The sequence below is a fragment of the Lissotriton vulgaris genome, chromosome 10 (assembly GCF_964263255.1).
Source record: "Lissotriton vulgaris chromosome 10, aLisVul1.2, whole genome shotgun sequence".
Lineage (NCBI taxonomy): Eukaryota > Metazoa > Chordata > Amphibia > Caudata > Salamandridae > Lissotriton > Lissotriton vulgaris.
Genome location: NC_141698.1, coordinates 89903257 through 89931038, shown reverse-complemented (window position 1 = coordinate 89931038; position 27782 = coordinate 89903257). Strand labels below are relative to the sequence as shown.

Genomic DNA, 27782 nt, shown 5'->3' with positions numbered 1-27782 from the left:
GAGACGGGCGGCCAAACTATGCATGACAAGTTTTGGAAGAGCAAAACAGCAGTGCACACAGCAAGCAAAACAGTGCACATGGAATGCTTCTGTATGGAAAAACAACAGTTCTGTAAACAAACACTAAAGTGAACAAAGTTTCAAAGTTCAAAGTTTTATTTATTATGCTTTGGCTCTCATTGAGGGCCACATAAAATAACATACATATTATCATAACAAAATAAACACAGGATACATACAGCTTCAGAAGTAACCACTTGAATATAAACAAATAATACACTTATCAGCGTCTCCCAAAATCATATTAATATAAGTCTAAAAATTCTTTAAAATAATTAAATAATCTGGAACAGAACATTTCGTTAGGTGGGCAATACAGAGCATGGAAAAACATTTTTATATTCAAAATTCCCAACTGTAGACAGATTGGTTTTATCCATTTTTTGCGCAATAGGCGTAATATCGGACAAATAAACAATACATGGTTGAGGTCTTGAGCAGCATTATTACATAGGTTGCATAAGGGAGACACACCATACCATTTTGCGAGGAGTGTATTAAGTGGAAGCAAATTATGGCGTAAAAGGTACCATATCCTACGGACACCATGTGGAATATTCCACCTTAGGTATTGTTGTGCATGTTTAGGTGTATAGGTTAAGACCAGAGCTTCCCTTTCTTTATACTTCTGTTGGGCAAGTATATCCATCTTATAACATAGTTCCCAGGACCTACTTTTTAGCTTTAGCTTTAGCTCTAGCTCTAATGGAGAAAGAGAAAATAACATACTTTCATCTAATTCCAATAATAAAACAGCTTTTCTGAAATTTTTTACCAGCTGCGAGAACTCATTAAAGTTACCTAAAAGCTCCTTTTTTAAGATTTCACGTAGGGTTCCTGGTTTAGCTCTGGCCAGGGATGCTACCCACCTTACAAGAGCGGCCAGCCCTTGAGCCCAGCAGCTTCGCAGTCCGAATTCCAGTCTGCAAGAGGATGTGGAGCAGGCTGAATTCAATGAGGAGATTTTCCTTAATACCTTTCCCTCCGTTTTTTGCATAAAATCCCATTGCTTTAAATTCACCAATTCTGTTCCATAAAGGAGGGTGGCGGGAATCTTTGCTCGAAATACCTCCAAGCAAAAGGAGAAGTGCCTCTTCCCCGTCGCATTATACAAGGAACGTAGTCCCCTGCCATGGGCCATTGCTTTTCTAGAGTTATTTTCGATGTGAGGCTTCTCACTAAGGTTAGAAGATATTATTTTGCCCAAAAACGTATAGGAGTTAACTACCTCAAGTTTTTCTCCGCTTAATGACCAATTAAAGCTCCTCGATCTGCACTTCTTTTTACCAAAGATGCACATGATCTTGCTTTTAGAGCTATTAATTTTCATACAGTGTTTATCCGCGAAATCATTCAATGTATGAAGACGATTAGCAAGACCTTTCGGGGTCAGATCTAAAACTAGTATGTCGTCTGCATACATTAGAATAGATATGGCAGTCCCTCCAATTACTGGGGCAAGACCCTCACATTCTGCAACTACAGTTGGCAAATCGGCCATATACAGGGAAAACAATGTGGGAGCTAATATACATCCCTGTTTTAACCCATTCCGGGAGGGGATTGCTTGAGTGAGTCCCCTTTCTCCGCCTTGTAACACCCTACACCAAGTATTACAGTGCAGGGACTTAACTAAGTCCAATAAGTATCGCGGCATACCCAATGACGTCAGTTTTCTCCACAGCGTCGGTCGGTCAACCCTATCGAACGCTGCGGAGAAATCTATAAATGCTGCATATATGCCCCCACCACGAACACGCACATATTTGTCTACAATTACATGTAGCATAGTTAGGTTATCTAAAGTTCCATGCTCTTTTCGAAAGCCTGTCTGTTTCCTAGGAATAATATTATTTAAGAGTGCCCAGTCTGTTATTAATATTAATAAAAGTTTAGCGAAAATTTTTCCAATCGCGTCTAATAAAGCAATTAGGCGATAATTAGAGGGATTATCACGGTCTCCTTTTTTAAAAATTGGAATCAAAATACTTCCCCGCCAAGAGTCAGGAACTATTCGCTTTTTAAAGCACGCCTGAAACACTGGAAGAAGAATCCTGCTCCAAGTTGTTACGTCTTGCTTAATTATAGACATGGGCACTTCGTCTGGTCCCATAGCCCCGGAAGATCGCATGCTCTTGATTGCGGTAGCTATGGAATACTCAGTGGGGAGTTCCATTTTAGCATCAATGTTACAGTCTGGAACCCAAGCGTCCCCCCCTGCCTCATTGGTTGCATATAAGGTGAGCACAAATTGGGTCCAGACATCTTCAGTAATAACAGTAGGAGTGGATGTTTTTACAGAACCACATCCTTGTCTTATTATGGACCAAAAAGCTCTAGAGTTTTTACTCCTGGATGCTTCTCTTAGACTGATCCATACCATATCTTCTTTGTCTCTTTTTAGCTTGGCTCTCAATCTCACCCTCCTTCTCTTTAACAAAGCTAACTGTATCCCAATTTCTCCTGATCTATTAAGATATTGCATCCTAACAAGTTTGTTAATCTCTTTATTTAACTTTAATAAAGGACTAGGAGAAAAGTATTTCTTTTTAAACTTTCCTTTACTCCTGGCCATTTCAGTAACTTTTTGGATAAGCGTTTCAAGGAATCTGAACTCCCTACCTTGCCAAAAGTCGAGATTAGTTAGGAATTGGGTAAGGATGTTTTGTACATCCTTATTATGGTTGGAACCCCAATAACATCTCCCAGAATGGCGATTAATAGAGAAGCCTTTGTTCTTTAGGGACCAGCGGTCAGATTCCGGGGGTATTAATGAGACAGTTAGTTTAATAATTTTGTGGTCACTCAAAGGGGTATGGGTGATTACCAAGTCTTTAAAGCAAGAGAACGTGTCAAAATCTGTTATTGCGTAATCCAAAATAGATTCACCCCTAATAGAACCATGTGTATAATTTGCCGGGGAATCAGAAGGCATTCTGCCATTTATAATAATTCCCTCCACGGCACTAAGCTCCCCGAGAAGAATCTTGCCCCTTTTGTTCGTTTTTATTTTATTAGGCAAGAGAGCTTGGGGAATATTAAATACTTCTTCTTTTACCTTGTTTCTAAACATGTCTAGGGAAGTATTGGACACTTTACAATTTAAGTCCCCCACCAGTAATAAATATGGGGGGTCATCCACCTCTAATAACTGCTTTATATAGGAAAACATACGTTTTAAAACTGGGGTAAAATTATCTTCGGGAGGAATGTAGGCATTTAATATTGTAAACGAAGACCGATGACCAACGGAATCCAGGTTAGAGATGGTTATGGATTGGAATAGATTACTCTCATCCTTGTAGTGTGAGAATTGCCATTGTAATGTATTGGATAGCAAACAAGCAATTCCACCTTTAGCGTGGCCCCTTTTAGATGGCGTTGCAGCGGCTTCTAGGATGAAGTAATCATTCCCCCCATAGGGGAGAGTATCACACCATGTTTCTTGTATACAATACACATCCGCCTTCAGAGAAAGAAGATAATCAAATTTCTCCGGACAGTTAGACAAGCCAGCAGCATTCCAAGAAACTATTTTTAAACACTGGTTAAAGATATGAAGATGGTCGTGGGTTTCTCGAGGTGGTATTTGAGAGAACTCCCGGTAACCAGTTCCACCTTGAAGCGTCTTCAACTAGAGGGTTATCCGTGCAACCCGATAAGGGAAAGACCTGAGAAACCATACGTTTGCCTCTGGAGAGCCAAATTTTCAGGTCATTATTACATACAGGATAATCATCCTGACCAGAGGACAACCTTGTATTTCTTTCAGAGAAAGAATAACACAAGTTTTTATTAACAAAAGGTAACACGTCAATTCCTCTACGTTGAAAGGCTTCTGCTTGTTGAAGGACTAGATTAGCAATTATTTTAGAGTAAAACTTTACCCTTATTCGTTGGCCATTTATGGTTCTTATAGGAAGAACTAAATCAATATCATTTGTCTGGACCAACTTTAAGCTTTCAATTTCATTAAAACAGCTAAGTAGCCAAGATCTATTCATTCTTAAATCAGAATCAAGTAATGGCAGAAAATCCAATGACAAAGTATCCGCATATGAAATAGTACCTTTAGATGACTGATGTGATACGTTCCTGGCTACATCAGCCTGAGGCAGAAAAATAGGAGCTGTTGGATTAAATACTCTTGTTACTATTGGAGAATGTCTATCAGCCACACTTATAGGATGGGGAACAGGGGCATCAATTGCAGATCCAGAAACCACCCTATTCGATGTTACATCATCTGGGGCGTCAATTACTAATCCAGAAACCACCCTATTCATAGTTAATTCAACTGGGGTATCATTGGAGTCATTTAAGATACCTTCCGGATCTACATTATCCGGAATATCAGGAGGTGGGCTATACCCTCTTCCTATGGGAGCGGGCGTTTCAGTTATTATATGTTTTGGAAAAATAATTTGTCTAGGTCTTTTCTTTTTGTGTTTACGTATAGGCTTCCCCTTTTTTCCTCTTGTTATCATTTTGGTAACTCGAGGAGACCCCAAGAGACTTTCTGGCTCCTTTTTATCAAGCACAAAAATGGGAAAAAGATCATGGCCCCCCGTTTGAGCTTCTTCACACACATTCTCTTCCTGCTCAACTAGGGATGGTTCCATTCTCAAAGGCAGGACAGATGAGGTGCATGGATTAGGGGACTTATGAATCTCCGCCTCTATGGGTAATCCCAAAGGGGCAATTCCCTTCCCTTCAGTAGAAGAAACAGCCTCTTGATATAAAACAGGCTCAGGATTAGGAGGGGCAACAAGAGGCTTAGATTCATTTTCAACATTTTTCACATTTTGTGCCAACAGTGCCTGCAGTATTTCAGTAACTGAGGATAAAATACAATCAGAATTTACAGCAAATTTACCCATTAGCAGTAGTATGGAAGACAGAATTTGCTCAAGGGCTATGAGTGACTCAGAGATGGGTTTATCATTTTTTGGATAACTTGAAGATGTAAGGGGACAAATCCCTGATAGATTAAAATGAGGGGATTGTTCATTACTCAGCGGAGACAAATTATCTGTGGATTTGACGGAGGGGGTACTGCTATATAATAGCAGACCAGATGGTGTTTCTCCACTGGGCGTTTTATTAACTACTATGGGAGGTAGAGATGTCTTATCCACATATCTTCCACAGAGTTCAAAGTCAATACTAGTAGCTATGGACACATCACCCTTATCTTCTTCCAAAATATCATTCCCCTTATGAGTATCATGTATCAGAGATTGCGATGTTAACAGGGGATCAACAACAGTCACATGTTCAGAACCTATTGGCAAGTCTGCCACACTAGACTGACTTAGTGACCTTTTCATTTCCACCATGGGGGTCACCTCACTACCTTCCTCCTTATTTAAGCAGGGATTTAATTGCTGTAATGGGTCATTATCAGATTTCCTGAAAACTTCAAGCGATCTATTCAAGCTTTTCTCCCAAATTTGGTTTAATTGCATCTGACCTTTCATGGTAACACTGTTAGCTTGTTTTTTCCTCAAATGACTCGGACCGTGTGTTGTACCGTGATTCTCCATTACAACCTTCCCGGATCGTAATGTCTTAGCCTCCATAGTACTAAGAATAAAACAAAGCCTACAAAAGATCTCCCGAACTTATAAAAACACAGTTTTAGAATAATATGAACATACAAAGAATGAAATGGGAGAGAAACTAACAATTCAACTACTTTGTGCCTATACTTCTATCGGCTTATTTGCGTTACCATACAATATAATAACACAAACTAGTATCTATAAACATACGACTGAAGAGTCAAGATACCAGGGCCCAGCCCGGCCTACCTCGGCCACTGAGGGCCACAGAGGGCCCGCCCTTTGCCCGGGCTTAGCTCCGCGCTTTGCCCCGCGCGCGTCCCGCTAGCGCGTCTTTCAGTGCCTTATTATACTACAAGGGGGCGGGAAGAGGGCCAGCTGAGGCGAGTTTGTTTCCGCAGCGCCCGCTGGTCCTCGCAGTCCCTGACACTCTGCTGTTCCCTCGTCGATTACCTTTCAGGCTCAGGCAATCCGCTGATGACAGGCACTCGAACGGCGCCCGCGAAGCGGGGGCCGTGAGGCGTGGGATTGAGAACGGCAAAAGAAGCACCCGATGGCAAGTAAGCAGCAGTCTCGCTTTAGCAGGCACACAGAATTGAGTTAAACCTCCACTTTTAAGTCCGGCGGGAGGGGGCGGGAAGAGGGCCAGCTGAGGCGAGTTTGTTTCCGCAGCGCCCGCTGGTCCTCGCAGTCCCTGACACTCTGCTGTTCCCTCGTCGATTACCTTTCAGGCTCAGGCAATCCGCTGATGACAGGCACTCGAACGGCGCCCGCGAAGCGGGGGCCGTGAGGCGTGGGATTGAGAACGGCAAAAGAAGCACCCGATGGCAAGTAAGCAGCAGTCTCGCTTTAGCAGGCACACAGAATTGAGTTAAACCTCCACTTTTAAGTCCGGCGGGAGGGGGCGGGAAGAGGGCCAGCTGAGGCGAGTTTGTTTCCGCAGCGCCCGCTGGTCCTCGCAGTCCCTGACACTCTGCTGTTCCCTCGTCGATTACCTTTCAGGCTCAGGCAATCCGCTGATGACAGGCACTCGAACGGCGCCCGCGAAGCGGGGGCCGTGAGGCGTGGGATTGAGAACGGCAAAAGAAGCACCCGATGGCAAGTAAGCAGCAGTCTCGCTTTAGCAGGCACACAGAATTGAGTTAAACCTCCACTTTTAAGTCCGGCGGGAGGGGGCGGGAAGAGGGCCAGCTGAGGCGAGTTTGTTTCCGCAGCGCCCGCTGGTCCTCGCAGTCCCTGACACTCTGCTGTTCCCTCGTCGATTACCTTTCAGGCTCAGGCAATCCGCTGATGACAGGCACTCGAACGGCGCCCGCGAAGCGGGGGCCGTGAGGCGTGGGATTGAGAACGGCAAAAGAAGCACCCGATGGCAAGTAAGCAGCAGTCTCGCTTTAGCAGGCACACAGAATTGAGTTAAACCTCCACTTTTAAGTCCGGCGGGAGGGGGCGGGAAGAGGGCCAGCTGAGGCGAGTTTGTTTCCGCAGCGCCCGCTGGTCCTCGCAGTCCCTGACACTCTGCTGTTCCCTCGTCGATTACCTTTCAGGCTCAGGCAATCCGCTGATGACAGGCACTCGAACGGCGCCCGCGAAGCGGGGGCCGTGAGGCGTGGGATTGAGAACGGCAAAAGAAGCACCCGATGGCAAGTAAGCAGCAGTCTCGCTTTAGCAGGCAACAAAACAAGTTCTGGTAACGAAACTAAAAGTGCACAGAACAACAACGCTATTGTAATAAGCAAGCTTTTGAAAGGAACATAACTGTAAATAGAAAACAGAAAAGAATACAAAGAATTCTTTTATAAAGGAAATAACTATACAGTGCATAAAAGAAGAGTAAAAGTATAAGAAGCAACCTTTTGCAAATGAAATAACAGTCTCAGCAAATCGCACACAGTGTACAAAGCGGGGTGGAGCAGATGGGAGTTGTGCTGCACTAAGGTTGTCGCTTCAGTGGTGTAACCGATCTAACATGGTCTACTAGAAGTCGCGGATTACTAACAGGTTGATCGTGGCAGAAAATGTAATATCTGTTCCCGAAAAAAAATTAAAGTTTGAGTGAAAGGGCCTGGCACAGACAAGACAGAGCAAAATGAAAGATAGAATGGACTAGCGGGAGGCATCGAAGGGGGAGATGGATCAGGAGAAGGAGCTGCTAAGTGGGAAAAAAATGAACAAGTTTTGGCCGCGCTGCCGTGAAAGTGACGAGGCCGCACGGCCTTCAAAGTGAAAGTGATTACGGGCTTTAAGGGTGCCTGCGAGCAATGCACTTAATGAGCCACCATGACGAGAGAGGAAAGCCAGATGGCGCCTCTGCTCGTAACTGTGCATGTAACTGCATGCTCTAGGCCACACAAAAAGCCCACTCACTAACTGTCTCGCCACAGCAGCGCATGCGCTGGCTCAGGCGAGCCCTAAAAAAGGAGTGCCAGTGGCCACTAGCACACACAACCACCAGTCCAAATTAAGGCCTTTTTGGGCTTTTGATGTCAAAAAGCCCCATATCCCGCAGCTACAAGGACCATTAGAAGCATAGACTGTTTAATACCTGGTCTTTAAAAGTTGTCAAGACAAGCATCAAGAAAGAAGGTCTTACTAAAACTCACTTCTATCACTTCACAAAGATGCGGGCCTTCTTCTCGAGATGCAACAGTGGTGTGCCGCTATCTGAATATCACTACTTTTTGGATCCTGGTTTTCTACTCTTGTAATTGAAGCTCCAACTGCTTTACCCAAATTGCATATATGGCTAAAGATTTTGTAGTACTAAATTTAGACTAAAAATGAAAATTATATTTTTGGGAATGGGAAAGCACATTTAAAACTAGGGGTAAAACGTGCAAGAAGTAAAAATGGAGACAAAAAAAATAGATCAGCATATTCCAAGTCACTCAAAGTGCTGGTCGGACAGCTGGATCATGCACCATCTATGCAGTGTCACTCAAAAGGTTTATGGGGCAGTGGAACTATGCAGAGTCACTCAAAGCACCAGTGAGCAAGGGGGGGTCTTGCACCATGCAGTGTCGCTCAAAGCCCTTCTGGGGCAGTGAGAATATGTAGTGTGGCACAAAGCACCAGTGAGCCAGTGGGATCTTGCATCCTGCAGTGTCGCTCAAAGCACTGGGTGGACAGCAGGATCACACACCATTCAGGGTCGCTCAAAGCGCTGGGTGGACAGCAGGATCACGCACCAATCAGTGCCACTCAAAGCGTTGGGTGGCCAGCAGGAACATGCACCATCACTCAAAGTACAGCTTTAAATCTAATACAAGAATAAACAAACAGTCTCAGGGTGAGGGCACAGGCCTGGTCTTTTTTTCATTAAAAACACACACTCACAGATTGCAACTGGAATTCTCCTTTAAACTTTTCTTTCCATGAAATGACTGTTCTTTGCTGCTCTGCCAAATACTGAGTAGTTAACCTGGAATTCTGCACTGCCAAGGTTCTACCATGCGCTATGTTTCTGGACTAGGGTCAAGGACATTCATTGCTGCCATGTCTCTGCAGCCAGCCAATGTGAAGCTGCCTCTCCATACCCCAGCATGGAGCACCACTGAAGGACAGCAAACCATTGGAAACCCCATCAGGCTTTAAATACCGCGGCTTCCCCTCGGAGGACGATTCAGAACACCATTATTTTATTTATTTATGTTAGAAATCTCAGCTTAACTGTACTCAAAGAACTTTCAAAGATCTTTGAATTTTTGAAATAACAGTCTCAGCAAATCGCACAGTGTACAAAGCAGGGTGGAGCAGATGGGAGTTGTGCTGCACTAAGGTTGTCGCTTCAGTGGTGTAACCGATCTAACATTGTCCACTAGAGGTCGCTGATTACTAACAGGTTGATCGTAGGCAGAAAATGTAATATCTGTTCCCGAAAAAAAATAAAAGTTTGAGTGAAAGGGCCTGGCACAGACAAGACAGAGCAAAATGAAAGATAGAATGGACTAGCGGGAGGCAGCGAAGGGGGAGATGGCCCAGGAGAAGGAGCTGCTAAGTGGAAAAAAAATGAACAAGCATTGGCCGCGCTGCCGTGAAAGTGACGAGGCCGCACGGCCTTCAAAGTGAAAGTGATTGCGATTGCGGGCTGTAAGGGTGCCTGCGAGCGATGCACTTAATGAGCCGCCATGACGAGAGAGGAAAGCCAGATGGCGCCTCTGCTGGCAACTGTGCATGTAACTGCATGCTCTAGGCCACACAAAAAGCCCACTCACTAAATGCTCGCCATACAGCACATGCGCTGGCTCAGGCGAGACCTAAAAAGGAGTGCCAGTGGCCACTAGCACACACAACCACCAGTGCAAATTAAGGCCTTTTTGGACTTTTGATGTCACGAAGCCCCATTTCCCGCAGCTACAAGGACCATTAGAAGCATAGACTGTTTAATGCCTGGTCTTTAAAAGTTGTCATGACAAGCTCAAGAAAGAAGGTCTTACTAAAACTCACTTCTATCACTTCACAAAAATGGGGGGCTTTTCCTTGAGATGCAACAGTGGTGTGCTGCTATCTGAATATCACTACTTTTTGGATCCTGGTTTTCTACCTTTGTCATTGAAGCTCCAACTGTTTTTCCCAAATTGCATATATGGCTAAAGATTTTGAAGTACTAAATTTTAGACAAAAAATGAAAATTATATTTTTGGGAATGGGAAAGCACATTTAAAACTAGGGGTAAAACGTGTAAGAAGTAAACATGGAGACAAAAAAAAAACAGATCAGCATAGTCACTCAAAGTGCTGGTCGGACAGCTGGATCATCATGCACCATCTATGCAGTGTCACTCAAAAGGTTTATGGGGCAGTGGAACTATGCAGAGTCACTCAAAGCACCAGTGAGCAAGGGGGGGTCTTGCACCATGCAGTGTCGCTCAAAGCGCTGGGTGGACAGCAGGATCACGCACCATTCAGGGTCACTCAAAGCGCTGGTGGACAGCAGGATCACGCACCATTCAGGGTCACTCAAAGCGTTGGGTGGACAGCAGAAACATACACCATCACTCAAAGTGCATCTTTTAAATCTAATCTAAGAATAAACAAACAGTCTCAGGGTGAGGGCACAGGCCTGGCCTTTTTTCCATTAAAAACACACACTCACAGATTGCAAATGGAATTCCCCTTTAAACTTCTCTTTCCATGAAATGACTGTTCTTTGCTGCTCTGCCAAATACTGAGTAGTTTACCTGGAAATCTGCACTGCCAAGGTTCTACCATGAGCTATGACTCTGGACTAGGGTCAAGGACATTCATTGCTGCCATGTCTCTGCAGCCAGCCAATGTGAAGCTGCCTCTCCATACCCCAGCATGGAGCACCACTGAAGGACAGCAAACCATTGGAAACCCCATCAGGCTTTAAATACCGCGGCTTCCCCTCGGAGGAGGATTCAGAACACCATTATTTTATTTATTTATGTTAGAAATCTCAGCTTAACTGCACTCAAAGGACTTTCAAAGATCTTTGCATTTTTCTCCCGAAGTACTAAAGATTATTTTCCTGCATCTGATTACTTTCTACCTGGATGAAAACGCCACCCTGCCCAGCCTAAAGTTTGTTTGTGCCAAGTACACTTTAGCCCCCCATTTCCAGGCTTAAATGTGCAATTGCCACCAAAATGTTATTTTGCAATGGGTGCTTTTAATTTATTAGTGGCTGGCACAATCTTGGGGGGGAAAAAAGCACAGGCAGCGGTTTTAGCAGAAAATAATCTATTAAATGGCAACTGAGATTTGGAAGAGGTATTGGCCACAGGACAAAAGTAGTTTGCAGTATTTCTCTCAAAGGAAAATTGGATGCCTCACAGCTGGGGACTTGGAGTCATTTCCTTGCTTCACTTTGAAAGAGCATTGCTATCCTATTTCATGCCCAGGGCTCGAGTGTGCCAAGCAGGCATGCCATAGTGTAACACGTAACCCGCCTTTATGCAATCATTACGGTATTGTTTACTCCAGTCTTATAGAAGCGTGCTTAGCAAGAACGTCTGAAACTATGCTTTTTAACCCCACAACAAAGCCATTTTGATGCAGTACCCACTTCTTAAAATCAAGTTCGAATATAAAAACACATTTAACAGGTTAGTTTTAGAGAGCACAACCCGGGTTTTAATTTCAGAGCTTAATCCTGCATTGCTTTTTTGATTTTCGACCGTGTCCATGGACAACCTTATAAAGCTGCACCTGCTACTGTAAAACCCAGATGTGGCTTGCACTGTTTGAGGAATGCAGGCTAATTATACCAAGCCCAAGCAAAGACTTGATTGGATATTTACATTGAAGCTGTAAGGGCCTTGGTTTTGAGTTTGGTGGTGACGGAGAATACTCAATTTTAAAGGAAATACAAAAATTGGAAAAGTGGAATTTCCTCCACCAATATATGTTTATATTGGAAACCATTTCTCCAAATGTTGCATTACAACCCTAATCAGGCTAAGAAGAACTAAAAAACATTTGGTGTTATTTAAACTTTCAATTATAAACTCATTTTTTTTAGTGAACATTTGGTTCTCCATTTCGAATATTACCAGGGCAAACCAGTCACCATAAGTTACCTATTTTACAAGTTTGCCCAGGGTTCACATTTCTTTATTTATAATTTAAGTTCACAGTTTTATGGTATAAATATCCACTACATTTTTCTCCATGTATCCATTTTATATTTTGTCCAATTTTATTGGTATTTACCCACATTTATTTTTGGTCCCCGAAAGAAAAATTACGCAACCAGCAATTATCACATCTTTATACTAACCAAATCTGCACTTGTATTTAGATGCCTATAGGACTATAGGACTTTTTGCTAGATTACGGTTAGCCTTGACCAGTTTAACAACATATTTTTCATGACAAATTTTTTAACATGCGTCTTTATGTTCACTGAATTTCTATTACACTTAAAAAACTATCAACTCAAACACACTGTAAATGTTAAGGCTCCTGTGAAAGTGGCTGGAATCAGAGCACTGAGGTTCAGAAGATAATTAAGTTAATATTGGGAAAAGCCGCTGGTCCCTCAGTGTTTTAATTTGTAAAAAAATAAATAAGTGTCAGGGTCCTCGTCAGGAGGTCATTGTAGCTTGCACCACCCTCTGCCCCCGCTAGCACCACCAATAACACAACCAACACAACTACTAACCATCTCACCCTACAAGTGTGACAATTCAGACTATTACAAGCTATAAGAATAGCTTAGGCAGCAGGTATTAGTCATTTTTACTGTATATTGAATTAATAATCAACAGTTGTTTTGTTCATCTCCATTTTAGAAAATCAGCGCCGTCATGTGGCAGATTGTCAGAAGCGTAGGTGTTGACAATTAACTGCAGGTGCCGAGCACCGGAAACCACTGGCTCAAATAAAGCTCTGCTCCAGTCCTCCATAGGATTACAAATACAACTGGGAAAAAGGTTTAAAAGCTATAAATTTAAGCCAAATCTCATTTTAATGAACAGAAATTCGTCATTTATCCTGCACGAGGAGGGCTTGTTTGTCAGTTGGTATGCAGACGTAGCTAGACCACAAATATTTTTGCACTCCTGACACAGTCACTTGCCACAGCTTTTGGCATCAAAAGATTATAGTCACAGCCTGAGGGACGACTGATTATTATTCAAAATTGAAAAACTGAGATGATATTGTAAATACAGATGAGAAAAGAAATTGTTTGGTATCCATAATATGTGTAATAATTAGCAGAAACAGAATGGGGTGCTTTGGGTTTAATGCATCATTTTTTGTGCTACTTTTTTTTAAGACAGATAATGATCTCTAGATTGTCTTTTTTGATTTTTACTTATCTACATAACATTTAGTTGACAGTGGAGAATACTTCTCTTAGGGTGCAGAGGTTACGCAGACAAACAGTGTATGTACCTTGCTGCCCTCTTCTGCAGTGAGCAAACTTTACACTCAATGTCAAATACTAACCTCACCAGTAGGACGTTAAGGTCCCCAAAAGGCGGGTAAAAGCTTCTAGTGATAAGACTCTTTGAGATACCCATATAGCATCAATTTCCCGTTCATCTGTCGAAACCCTCATGGCATTAAATGTATGTACCCTTGTGTTCCAGTCAAATTACTGACTTATATAATAGAAGTAAATCTTTAAAAAAACATTCTGGAGATGGTATGTGCATAGTGATACATGAGGTAAGATTGTTAAGGGATTTAATATTTACATAAGGCTGTACTTTTTCTTCGTAAATATAGTGGGATTGCACAACACCGAGGTGAACTATTTTTACTGTGGTTTTACGAGTTTAGTACCACCCTAAACAAAGATGAGGAATTTACAAGGAACACAGAGCTAACAGAATAAGGAAATGATTATTGTAGAAGACACATTACAGGTTGGATCTGGGGAGTGCATGCAGCGGGCTGGTACCATGGGTAGAAATAGATGTGAACACAAATCCTAGAATGAGATGAATTTATAGCAAAATGGCTCAGGAAGGTTGTCCTAGTATTAGCTGCATATTTTGAAGTGGGATACTGCCTCGTCATACCCCGATTTGTCTTGACCTGGCACAGGCAATGAGAACTTATCACCAATGTTTGTAATGTTTTTATTATTGTTCTATTCTCCATATACTGCCCACTCACTCCCTGAATTTCCCTACCTTCCGAAGTCCCCAAACATCACACGTTTTGACATTAATTAATTAATTGTGGGTTTGTAATGCACTAGAATTGACTCCCGAAGGAATATCTCTGCGCAGTAGACCGCTGGGGAACCCGTCCTGGCTTTCCCTGTGAGATGGTCCCTACTGGGTATCTCCAAGGTGAAGCCAGGCATCCCCGTCGTTTGTGGGGGGCCGTGGAGGAGATGAGGCAAGCTACTGCCCAGAGTTGCCGAGTGTGATCCCTGGTTAGAGTAGGCACTGAGGCGAGAATTATCAAGTCCGCTGACCCTGGTCCATGACCCTGCCGCGTCGGGAATTGAACCCTGGTCCCGGGCCGTCCTCTGCTCCCGGGTCTGCCGCCTCTAACCAGTGAGCCACACCACTCCACATAGGACACTTATTGGACGGAATTAGAAGGAAAATGTGCAGTTGCCTTGACCTAAACACCACATGCAATGCCAAAGGTTTTCCCAATGTGCCCATGATGTTGTGTTATGTTCAAAGCATTTGTATGAAGCTCAGTATGCTTTAGAAACACCTAAATCTCTCTGTAGTTCATCCTGGTTGTATTCCACACTATTAAAGGTCTCCATCTCATATAAGAGTCGGCATCGTTCTGTGACGATATGGAGCGGTGTCCATTGGGTGACAATGGCTAGTTAATTAAACGGAGGATGTATGATTCCGGTCTCAAGGAGGTATGGCCAGAGGATATAATAGTTGTTTAAGTATATTTTAGATTGCTAAACTGGCTGTTTCCCGGCTGGTAGAGATAGACTGAACATGGACTGCTGGCACTCGGGTATGTTTACGCTGCGTTGGATGTTTAGATAGTGTTTAGTGGAATGTGTTGGTGATGAGTGTGCAATGTTCAATCTGGTTTAATCTTGAATTTGTGCAAATAGCTCCATAGTGGTTGGTGCTGTTGATTTGTCTTCTTTCCGTGGTAGATGGAAGCTTAGGTGTTCTGTTGGTTGTTTGCATGTGTTATCTTGGTGGTTTATGCTGTTGAGATCCAGGCACTAGGCGACTGCGTGACATATTTGTGCTCTGTGTTCGAAGTAGGACACCTGTCCTAGCTAATAGGTTGTATTGTGTGGGATATTGCAACCAAGATTCTAATATATGTATTATGTTATCATATAAAAGTCCATGACTGGAACAGTGTCTCTACTGACATGGATTGAGATGACCTTAATGCTCACCTAATCATGTGTGGCCTGGAAAGGGGTTTTAGCACTCAAAAGGTTCCCAAAACCGGCCTTGTTCACAGCGCTCTGGAAGCTCTTACGCTGTTAGACAACTAAGGATGAAGCTCACGTTTGTGATTGTGGGGGCAGGGTGGGAGTGGGGGGCTTTGCTCAGATCATGCTTGGATTTCTGGAGCAATAGGATGTACACATATTTGACAGACCTGCATGTAACATTACAAAATATTTCATTGGTATGCCAAGTTAGAAAAGTTTTGCCAGCCGAAGTTGGGCATAAGTGTCAGGCAAGCACTTACCTTTCCAGCGGAGTCCCATCAAATGCTGCTTTTCCCAGGACCACCCTGGCCAGGTCCTGCCAATGCATAACTTAGCTAACCTCTTCCTGCAGACAACATTCTGAACTCTTTCCACAAATATGGGTTCCTGGTCAATGGAAATGTAGACTCAACAATGGCCCCAGAGGTTATTGCTATGTTTATAATATGCCCGAGACAATGATGAGTCCGAGGTCATTTCTTCCCTTTGCTCTCACTTCACTTTCTTGGATGCTTGTGTGCTTATGGTTTTGAGGCTCAGTGGTCCCTCTGTGAAGTGACATTATTACACCTTCTGTCAGTGGTTTGAGATTTCTTATTCCAAGGCGGCTGTGAGGGGTTATTAATACATTGTGATGGAAGTTAAAGTTTCCTAGACTGGTTTTAAGGAGGAAAATACGCGTGGTGGAAAAAGGGGTAGTTGAAAACTGCTAAATATGGCCGAACAATGTTCAGGAGCATACTTAATACAACTCGAAATGTATTTATCTAATATGCATATGCATTGTAACATGAATAGAGTAGGAGATGCTCACATGTTTTTTTGCAACATTTATTTACTTGGAACATTTGCATGGTGGAACGACGGAGACCCAGACATCAAAGTGTTGATATGAAGGATGCACGGACAACAGGTCAGCAGCTATGCAGATGTCCAAGAACACACAGTGCATGCATTTTAAAAACCATACAGAAACCTTGAAACCTACTGGGGGATAATGACAGAGAGGGTGGGGTGAAATGAGGGGGAATGGTACAGCAGGTTGGTTGACGGTCGCCATCACAAGAGGCTAAGGGCCGGATTTAGATCTTTGCGGAGGGGAATACTCAGTCACAAACATGACGGATATTAACCCGTTAACCGCGGCGGTAATTCCGCTGCGGTGCGGGCGTTTTCGTGCACGGGCGGGGCCGCGTCGGCCATTGGACGACGGCAGCACTGGGGAGGTAGTGCTGCAGAATGGCCGACAGCAGCAAGGAAAGGGTTAAGATCTCATTATATCCTATGGAGATAATACGGTGGACGGGATATCAGTCACTTTTGTGACGGAATATTCCAATTGCCAAGATCTAAATAGGGTCCTAATTCAGAAACAAGTGTAGAGATCATAGGAGCCAGGTCACACCCTGAAGCGCAGAATAATTCCCACAAGGCACGGAAGACCAACCAGGAGAGATGAGAACCCACAAACAGCATGCCCAATATATACAGCACTCCAGTTACCATCGCCCACGCCCCTCCACCCACACAGAATATAAACGTGCTGTACGGTCATAAAGGCGAGGTGGTGAACACCCACTGTCGATGGTAAATACTCAGCGTGCATGAGTGAACAATATCTCACACTATGACATCCACTTTGGTAAGGAAGTCACTGAAGCATGGAGGGCAGGAAGAGCTAGGTGCAAGACGACCACCAACATGAGGTGCAGAGACAAGCCAATATCCTTCAACTAGGAGTACGGGGGTGATACGGCCGCTTAGACTGGTCAAAAAGCTCATATTAAGGTGAGTTGCAAGAGTCGATGGAAATGGAGAGGTTTCCTACAGTTCCGCACTTGGCAGAGTAGGTCCATACTGCAGGAGGACAAATAAAGAGAAACAATTTGGTGGTGCTCCCTTCCAATTCTAGAAAGGCTCTCCAAATCCCAGCAAAGGCGTCTAGTTTGTCTTGAGCTTGTATCGAGTTTGTATAGATTGACCACTCTATTAACTCGACCAGCCATTTATGACATGCCGGTGTGGAGAGTTGATCGAAATGTTGTCGAATGCACATTTAGGCCACTGCAAGTGAAGTCACCAGTTAGCGATGAGCATGAGTAGTCAGGTCTGACACAGAGAGATTGCCAGTTGAGGATAGGGGGATATTGAAAGGGAACAAAAGTGACATAATTGCAGACACACAGTCATCCATTATCTTGCAGGGGCCGGGCAAGACTAAAGAATGTGATAGAGGTTACAGTTGTCAGAGTCACATCTCCAGCAAAGGTCATGGAGCTCGGCCCTTTTTATTTTCCACGGAGATCAATACCAATCATTCATAACCTTGATATACGAGAACTTCAGCCTGGAATCAGTACCCTGTCATAATCGAGAAGCAGTTTTGCCCAGACTTTCAGAGGAAAGCCTTCGGCAAAAAGCGTCCGGTACATTAGTCCAGTTGTGTTGAGGGAGGAACCCGAATGCAGGGTTTTAATGAAAATCCCAAACAGTCCAGAGACCACCTCTTGGAACTGGTTCCAGGGCTGTTGGTATTGGAGTAAAGGAGAAGACAACGGGTCTGATTATTAGTTGCTTGTTATATTCCGACCTGTGCAGAAACATCTGTTTACACATGGGTCAGAATTAGGAGTTAAAAGGTATCGCATCAGATAACTATTGGATGCATTAAATATCTTCGTTAAAGGTTGGCACGGTAAACCTGCCGAAATTTAACAGGGGAAATGTGTGCGGCGTTTACTGTACCATGCAGATTTTGGTGTGTTAAAACGCCAAAATCAGCATGTTATTCCCCAATAAATCGTAATTTGTGCTATTTATTGCACCCGATAAATAACGAACCCCAGGGTATCATTATTTACAAGGTGCGATAAATAGCACCTTTACTTATAATCAGGCCCAAATGGTCAGTTGGTGATGACCCTAATGCATCGCGGGGAGACAATGGATCACATGGCGGTACCACTAGAGATCTACGTCCGAAAGACCAAATTCAAGTTTCAAGGCTTTAAATGATTTGAGTGCCTCCGCTGTCTAGCTGATCTACGTGTTTCAGGCCCATGCCCTACCAGGACACCTAACGCAACGGTTACCCTGCTACGCCCCACATTATGCTACAGTAGTGCCTTGTGAGGTAGACAGGAGAGTAGAAGCCAGGCTGTTGCAAGTAACACCAGGTTTGTCGCCACTAAGCGGTTCATGGTGGTGCAGTAGGGAAAGGCAAATTAGGACAACTGAGAAGTTGCTCCAGTGGCACCTACAGACGGGCCCCAAACGGAGATACGGCATAGAGGATAGTTGCGAGGTAAAAGGCCAAGCTATACAGAGTCATGCAAGTCATGCGTCACAGGCCCCTTGCTACGGCATCCACCCACAGCCGAGGCACTCTCAGTTTGACTTTGCGTCCACTCCAGATCCAGAATCCTATATCTGCCTCGATTACAGCAACACACTGATGGGGAACCAGGAGGGGTAACATACAGAAAATGTAACTGAGTTGGCAGGCCACTGACCTTTTGATCATCTGTACCTTACACCATACAGATAAGTTAAGATGCATCCACTTCAAGTTGTCTTGTCTGGTTCGAGCTATCAGTGAGAGAACTCTGTCCTAAACTTTGCGGAAAGCCCCCTATTGATATGAACATTCAGAAGCCAAGCCCTTCCGGTACACATTACATGTTATAGCCACGTAAGCTGGTGATAGTGATAAATATAGACTCCGGGAGCATTTCACACTTCGTAGAGGTGATCCGGTAGCCTGACAATATAGAGATATTGTTAATGATGTGCACGATTGCAGCAATAAGAGTTTCTGGGTGGGCAACAAAAAAAAAGTATGTCATCCGCGTAGAATAGAGTTTTCACCTTATCTGCCTCAGTGGGGATAGCCACAACGTGCCACAATAGGTGGATCGCCATCACAAGAGGCTTCAAGGGAGGAGAGAAAGAGAAGCAGGAATAGGGGACACCCCTGCCGGGTACCAGGGCATATCTTGCAGGTGGCAGACAGGAAGCCTCCACCGGTGACGTCCCCAACAGGGCAATCATGCAAAAGGCACACCTTGCGCAGAAATTCATGCCCTAACCCGATGCGAGACAAGACATGAAAAGAGTATGACCACTCTACTGGATCACATGCTTTCTCAGCATCTAGTAAGTGCGCTAACATTTCATCTGAATTCTCTTTTGTCATCCAAAGGAGGTGCACCAGCATCCGTTTCTGGTTGCAGGAGCAATGGCCTGGTACAAACCCACTTGATATTCAGAAATTCAAGGGTGAATCACTCTGCTCAATCATGCCCCCAGTATTTTGGAAATGATTTTGAAATCAACATGGATCTGGAAGATTGAGCGATGGCCAACACACTCCAACTGCTCTTTATTTTCCTTAAGGAGAAGGGTGATAGTGACGATATTAGATATGGCACCCAAGGAGCCACACTCTACAGCTGCCATGGTATGCCCGGGTCAGGAAAGGCACTAGAAAACCTTTTCCAAACTTGTAAAACTCACCTGTGAATCCTCCTCTCTCAGGCATATGCACATTGGTAGGGCGGAAATTGCCTCTGCCACCTCTTTCTCTGTGTACTCCCCTGCTAGGAGAGCACAACCCTTCGTCAACAGAATAGGAAAATACAGTGGGGCCAAGAATACATCAACGTTAGCAGCTGTACCTCTGGATTCTGAAATGAGCCGCAATGTCAAGGTGGTGAACCAGCAAATGAACCGGATATGCCTCAAATTGCTGAAATGGCCAATTGAGATTCCCTCTGTTGTAACTGTGTAGCCAGGAGCCTCCCAGCTTTTTCTCAATGGTCATAATTGTGCCATTGGAGCTTGTCCAATGCCTTCTCCACTGCTGCCGTAAAGAATTAGTTCAGACGTATTTTGGCCAGCTAACTCCTGCAGAGCAGATGTATGAATAGCAGAGTATCGTCCTGTGAGGTTGTGAATCTACAGAAGCTATAGGTCCGTATGGGCCTTTTCCTTTGCTATAGCCGAATCCCTCATCGGTCCCCCACCTCAATGTTGCTCACATGGTGATTCAAACGTTTCCATTGCTTTCCCCAACTAGCGTGGGAGAAAGAAATACAAACTATTAAAGATTCCCAAAGTGTGTGCAATATGACTGTCATCATACTGGACTCCTCACTCTCACTGTGTTGATTTGGCGGTTCGTTATCTTCATCATGTTTCCACACGCTCCGCTTGCTTCGAAAGACTTTCAGATGGCTCCCCACAGTATCCAGAAAGACGGTCACCCATACACTCATCACCAGTAGACTGGACAATGGCAACGCACTCTACGCAGGCGTCACCCAGAAGCAGCTCAGCAAACTACAGAACATCCAAAACGCCGCTGCCAGACTGGTCCTTGACATCCGCAGCCGGACAACTCCACTGGCTCCCAGTCAACGAGAGAATCACCTTCAAGCTAATCACACATGCCTACAAAGCTCTCCACGGCGCAGGACCAGCATATCTCAACCACCATTTCAATTTACACACACCCGCCAGACAACTCCTTTCTGCCCATCTTGCCCTGGCCTCCATCCCACAGATCCACAAGACCAGAACCGGAGAAATATCCTCCTACCTTGCCGCCAAGACCTGGAACACCCTGCCTCTCCACCCCAGGCAATCTGCATTGCTGACACAGTTCAGGAAAGACCTGGCTCTTCGAATGAACCTCCACATCCAGGTGGAAAAGCAACCCCCTCAGTGCCTTGATGCCCTCACAGGTGAGTAGCCGGCTATACAAACACCGGATTGATTGATACAAAAATATCAGAAAATTGAAATTATGGAAGGTTGCGAGAGAAGACCAGAGGGGTGAATCATACCCCTGGAGAAGCAAAAGTTTTGGAAGGGGACTTTTATTCAGGATGAAGAAATATAATGAGACCAGAAAGGGTAAACATATAATACGATAAACAGAATAAAATAGGAAATATGATATATCAAGCTCCCTTCTGTGAGAAAAATTTGAGGATTTGTTAAGACAGTGGCCAAAAACATAGACAACATAATCTAAATAATGAGATATATATTTGAACAGGAAGACAAAGCAGACATGTAGGAAGCCATGAATTTAAAAGCAGTAATCGAGAAGAGCAATAATCAAAGTTTAATTTGGTAAATAGACACTGAAAAGCTAGACGAGGGCAAATGTTCTCAACACTGAGAAACTTGATTGGTAAAGAAAATTGAAACTAACTTTAGAAAGGTGGACAGATGGGTGTCTGAATATGAATAATCATTAAAGGAGAGAAACATGTGGGTATATTGTGTAGAAATGTGATAGGAAAAAGAAACGGGTGGTGATAAACTTCTCTAGAACAATAACTTAGAATGCGAGGAGGAGCGGGCCATTTCGATAACCATGAGGTGCTTCACAAGTGTGGAAAAGGGGCGGGGACAGTAAAACCCTCCAACCAGGTTCAGTTTTAGTCAATGAACAAGAGGAACTAAATTTGCAGTAGTAGTAAGAAATCTAATAGACTGAAGACTGGAGAAAAGACAATGCAGATGTTGGGGATGAAAAATTACCAAAAATCCTGGGAGAGGTCTCAAAATGAAGGATGCAGCGGAACAGCAGAGGGTTTGAATGAGCTGCAACGAGGATCAGAAGCCAGCTGCGCATTCCGATGGATTTATTGCAACTGGAAGTAGAGAATTCCAGCTGGAAAAGTTGCAAAATGGAGGAACGTCAGATGTGGGGGAGGACAAAGATAAGTAAGCAGGAGTCATTCGCTCAGTACTTTGGAACCTACCGCCAAAGAAATTGTAACAGTTGAGGTCTTCAAAATTCTACAAAGCTCATACTTAATATTGTTAGATAGTTTTGTGAACATACACAAAGACTTAGTCAATGTGACCCTATCGTGATTGCCACATACAAACCATCGACATACCCTTGCCCACTACCTCAGTCGCTCCTCTTTCTATTTCCTTTTTGTACTCTTGCTGCAGGTCTTATATATTATTTTGGTGTCCGACTAAGCCCCCATCTTATGAATAATTCTTGGTGGAGGGTGCTACCGCGTGTTTTGAATATTGACAACTGTGGTCATGCTGCCACTTGCAAGAACTTTGATACATGTTGCGTATGTTCAGAGAGTTCCTGGAATCGTATGTCAGGTCTTCGAATTCTAAATTAACAACATAAACCCATATGAGAATAATGCAGAAATCGTCCTCCACACTTTCGAGCCACCCACAGATTGACCTAATATTATTTTCCTTCCTTGCCACAAAATGCTTTTAGGTGACCTCCAATTTCTTCATAATGTTCCACATCTACAGATTTTGTACCGCAGCATCAGAATCCAAGTTTGTGGATCTACCAAGTTGATTATCTATCGACTGATTTGCCACCTCCTTCCAACAAATCACGGTCTTGATGCAGTTATTGATGTAAAGCTATTTGTCCATTGAGTCAAGGAGGGACATGCCATAAACGGTCAACAAATATCAGTATTATGGACCATAAGCAGTCTGAGTAGATATGTATTGTACATAGAGGTCACATGAGGTAGACACGCTAAAGTGCAACCCTGACCTCCCCACACTGACATTTCACGTCAATAGATACACCACATCATATTCCAAAACACAAGGATAGTCGAACTCATGATTGTTCTAGTTTAGTTTAAGGTAAAACGCTGTCGTAAGGGAAGATCTCCATCCATGACATCTTGACGCAACTCAAGACTACGATGCGGAAGGTTGCGTGCCAGCTGGGCCGTGAACCATCTAGATGCTAAATATGGATACGCTGCAAACATATGAAACATGATCTTATAGATGGATGTTTCAAAAAGTACACCATAGCTGTTTTTTGACCTCATACCCCATCTAAGACCACCACCAAGTCCGGGCTTTTTTGGCCAATTGACATCAATTTCTATGGAGTGATTTTAGAGCAGGTAACGTTAAAGAAGCCCCAGAATTCACAGTGCTTGGGATTAAAAAGCTGTGACTGGATTGCGTCACACTGTCGATAGCATTGCGGTATCTGTCCAAGTTAAAAGAAGCACGCCAAAGATAACTGTTGTGCGCAAAGTTACTTTTTGGGGCCGTACTGCACTAAGTAATTAACTTATAAGGTGAACGTAGCAAAAACACAGTCAAGTATTTAGGTTTAAAAAATATCCAGTTCTTCTTGATATATATATATATCTCTCAAGATCGCGGAGGCGATCGAAACGCGTCTGAGGCGGACACTTGTCTGTTTTAAATCTGGAAGAATAAATAAAATTCACAATGTTTTTTTTAAACCAGCCTTCGTACATTCTTGTGGTCTTTCTTGTTGTGGTCTGCGCGCCTGTGACCTCCCTCCGTGGATTTGGAGGGTCAGGACTTTTGTTTTGATATATATATATATATATACATATATATATATATTTACTATCCATCGAAGTCAGAACTAAATCACAACAACCTGATTTTTCTTAATAAGGCACAGAAATTGTAATAGTTTGTTCCACATGTTATGTTATCTTCCTAGAGACAGTTTGTCAGCTGGGTTGTTGCAGAAGTCAAGCAATTTTATAGGTACTATAAGGTTGAGCAGTAGTCAACCTCAAGGCTAGGTTCTGCTAAAATATATATTTAGGTGCTAATATTTTTAGTTTTCTAGTTTAAACAAGACCCTACACTGCAAGCTACCAAGTTTTATATGACAAAATAACTACTGTTTTTTAAATTTTAAACAAGTCCCCGCTGCAAGCTACCAAGTCTCGGCGTTTAGTAAATATTGCCCCGGTCTAATCTGCTCATTACCAAAGCTTAGCGGATGTAGGGAGGGGAGGGAACATTTGGTAACACTTAAGAAGGAACATTTGGTGGCGAGAGGCTGAACATGCCATCCATCACGTTCCTGAACAAGGCTCGGGACCAAAAACGTAAACATTCTCAAGTAAAGTGAAAGAAGGCAGGCTCTTGGGGAACACGTCCTTTAAAGACTGTTTAAAAAGAAACACCGGTTTAAAATGGGAGAAAACAAAAAATACAATAAGCTATGACTTACCAGGGCGCGGATTATGAAGTTTCCAAGTGCATCTTCGTCGATTAAAATGTCCACATTAGGCAGGAAGCCTGAGGCGCCGTCTCACTCGCCTGGGTCGGCCCTGCCGGGCTCCTGAAACCTCCCCGGCAGCAGCTGACATTCTGGTAATTTCGCTCAATGTTGTTTCCCTCCGGTTGGTACTCCGCTCCCTCCTGCGTCTTTCACTTTTACAGCTTTTTTTCTTTTTTTTTTGGAAAGTGATTCGAGTGTCCTGGAAGAGGAGGGGGGCGGGGAGTGCACTTGTCCGGGAAAGTGTGACGTCTCTGCCTGAAAACAATCCTTTTCTTTCTGACCGTGGTAGGGGGAGGGCCGGGAACAGGCTAAACACAAAATAGCAAAAAAAATGTCCTGTCCTTGCGATTCCGGAGAGGAAAGAGGCGCTTGTCCGGGTGATCGTGAAAGTTTTAACTCCGGGGGAGGGAGATGGGGAACTCGTCAGTCCGCTGCGCCTCGCTCTCACCCCTACCGGGCCCCTCGCCGAGTGTTTTTTATTGATCCCAATCACCGAGGGCCGGCTGGCTCTCGGCAGAAACACTGTGTAATGTGTTCGGTGCTGGCTTTCATTACATGCGCTGAATGCGGCGCGGTCATGCTGCCGAGCGCGCCTGGCAACCGGCCGGGGCTCTGTGGTGCGGCTCCCCCCCCACCTCCTCTCGGCACTCGGCTCTTGTTTTCCCCTTTACCAAGGACTTGAAAACATCTTATCCTCGTCCCTTTCTATCTGGAAAGGCTCAGCCTGTTCCAAATTCTGTGTTTTTTTGGCAAACTCTTGAAAACAGAGCACTTCAGAAAGTAAAGGCCCCCCGGGATGCTACCCTTCTGCACACGATGCAGAGGCAATTAAGAGAAAAAGCAAAGTTAAGTTGTTTTCCTCAGCTGAATCAACAAACAAATCTTGTTTTACCTTTTCGCAATGAAGTGAGGAGCAGTGTTTACACAAATAGGCTTGGTATACCACAGATAAGGTATTTTGAAGCTAACTATGCAACTTGATTATCTGAAATAAATTACGCCCGGAAAAGCCCAAAGAGGATGGTTCTTTTGAGCGGTGATGCTTGAAAAAGAAAAACTCTAACCTAGTTCACTCGTCAGAATGACCCGGAAGTGACTCTGCTGTGGATATGCCAGATGTCCATGTCCTCCCGGATATACCCTGTTCTAATCAGTTGAGGTGAGAGGTGGAGCTACTTACTGTGCCAAGGGCAGCTGCAATCACTTGTTGTCCCCTCTTAAGGGCACTCTGTCATGGCCATTGCCTTTCTTGGTAAAACAAGTAGAGGAGTATCCCCCGAAGTAAAGGGGGGTTTTCAATGATGAAAGGAAAGGATTCATCCTTTTGTAAGAAACCCCTCACTCACCAACCTAGTGGTGACATGCTTCATCATCGGGGTCCACCCTGGTGGCCTAGCGTCACCAGGGTGTGCTTCGACACCTGTAGTACAGTGGAGCAGGTTGTGAATGTAGGTGCAAAAAAAGAAATGTTAAAAATGGTCCTGGTTTAACTTATAAAAATATGAATTTTATTTTAAAGCAACTGGACAATATTAAAAAAAGAGTGGCGAGATACTGGGAGGGGAGTTACGACCAAGGTATCTCTATATGTGTAGTGGTGGGTTGGTCAACATGTTTCTACCATAAGGGGGAGTACCCGGTATTCATCAGGACCATGAACAAGGAGATGGACGGTGTGGGCCCCCTAAAAGGCACACCCTATCCTAAATCCTTGTGTACCTCTTGGCAAAATTGCCAGTGGTAAAATGCTCAATCAAAAATCGATGAGCATGTGTAATAAGAAAAGCAAAATACGTATTTAAGCGCTGTCAAATGCTTCGGCGGGCAGGGAGTAGGCTCATCACGCGGTGGAACATATTAGTTTACCGGTGACGCTTTCGGCCAATAACCTACTTCTACCTTCCGCTGCTCGGCTAGTCTTGTCCATCTTCCTCGTCAAAGTTCTTGCAGCATGAGCTCCAGAATTCATCATTACCAAGAAAGTTTTATTTAGCCCTAAGATGGCTGTCACTTCACCTCCTGTCCCATGACCCGTAAAGGTGAGGGCAAACCTTTGCACATCCTGCTCTTTTTTTTGGTCAAGTTGGTATCACCCAAACAGAAGTACCATTGATTCTATTAAGACAGTATACTCGTCAAGTGGAACTATTATTTTAGAGGCAGAGCCCGTTGATGCAACTGACAAGAAAGTGGGAGGCTGCCATCAAGAGGATTATGCTGCTTTCCACTTTTGCTTTAGGAGCCGGCTCTTATGGCACTCGGGTTGCAGCCTCTCCTTCAGGCTTTTACAGTTTGGCATTCAACAGTGACTGACTCTTGGCTCCTTCAGATGGTGAAAAGAGGCTACAATATCAACCTCTAGATGTACAATACTACACAGCGCCTCAATGCCTCTCAGGTCTGGTTAGCGCTTACACCCCCGTACATAACGCCTTTGGTCCTGTGCTTACCTCTCGGGGTGCAGTGAGCACAACGCTATTCTTGTATAATCTCTATGAAGCGCATCAATGCCCCTCGGGTCTGGTTGGCGCCTGAGACACCCTTACTTACATAAGACCACGGGTCCTGTGCTTACCTCTCGGGATGCAGAGCCCTGCTGAGCCTGCAGCAGTCCGTACCACAGGGTGGGTGTCCCCTAGCACAGAGCCCCCACCTAGAAGCGAGCCCCGGGATAGGGAAGCGGCCTCTCCCCGCCTCCGTCCCACTCTCCATTTTGAGGACGCGCACTTATTTAACATTTGTCCCAGTGACGCTGTTACCGGCGCCGCTGCTGACCCCGCCGTGCTCCTCAGCTCTGGGTTCGCCGGTGTGCCCCGTGGTCGGTGGGCAGTAGAGCTGCTTTCTCGCTGCCCGCTGCTCTGCCCCGGCCGCCGTCCGGTAAATCCACCGGGACACAAACTGAGACCGAAACCAAATGCCAGCCAGCAGGTGGCAGCAGACGCCACCAGCTCTGTGCACAAGTCCACACATACAGGCTGCACAGGTTGTGGCAAACTTCCTGTGCCAGGAGGGTCCGTCGAGGTGGTGTGGCACAGGGCCCTGCCGAACCCCGCTAGACAACACTGGGGCAGTTCTGGACTCATAACCAGGCAAAACACAGAGGCTCAAAGCTGGATCACAGCCTGTACCAGGGTAGACCGCCTGTGCCATAGGTCTGAGGGGGCAGCATCAAGCGCTGAGCACCCCGGGGGCATCTTTGTGCACATACCGGGGCAGCA

General features: G+C 44.5%; 1 protein-coding gene across 1 annotated transcript in view; it reads right to left on the bottom strand.

The window, feature by feature from the left end:
• Positions 1-25658, bottom strand: part of GPR146 (G protein-coupled receptor 146) — a 148197-nt gene extending 122539 nt beyond the window's left edge. Inside the window, exon 1 of the mRNA XM_086940569.1 lies at positions 24514-25658. The gene's annotated coding sequence lies outside the window, so the exon portion shown is untranslated. The remainder of the gene's footprint in view (positions 1-24513) is intronic.
• Between the last annotated feature and the right edge of the window lie 2124 nt (positions 25659-27782).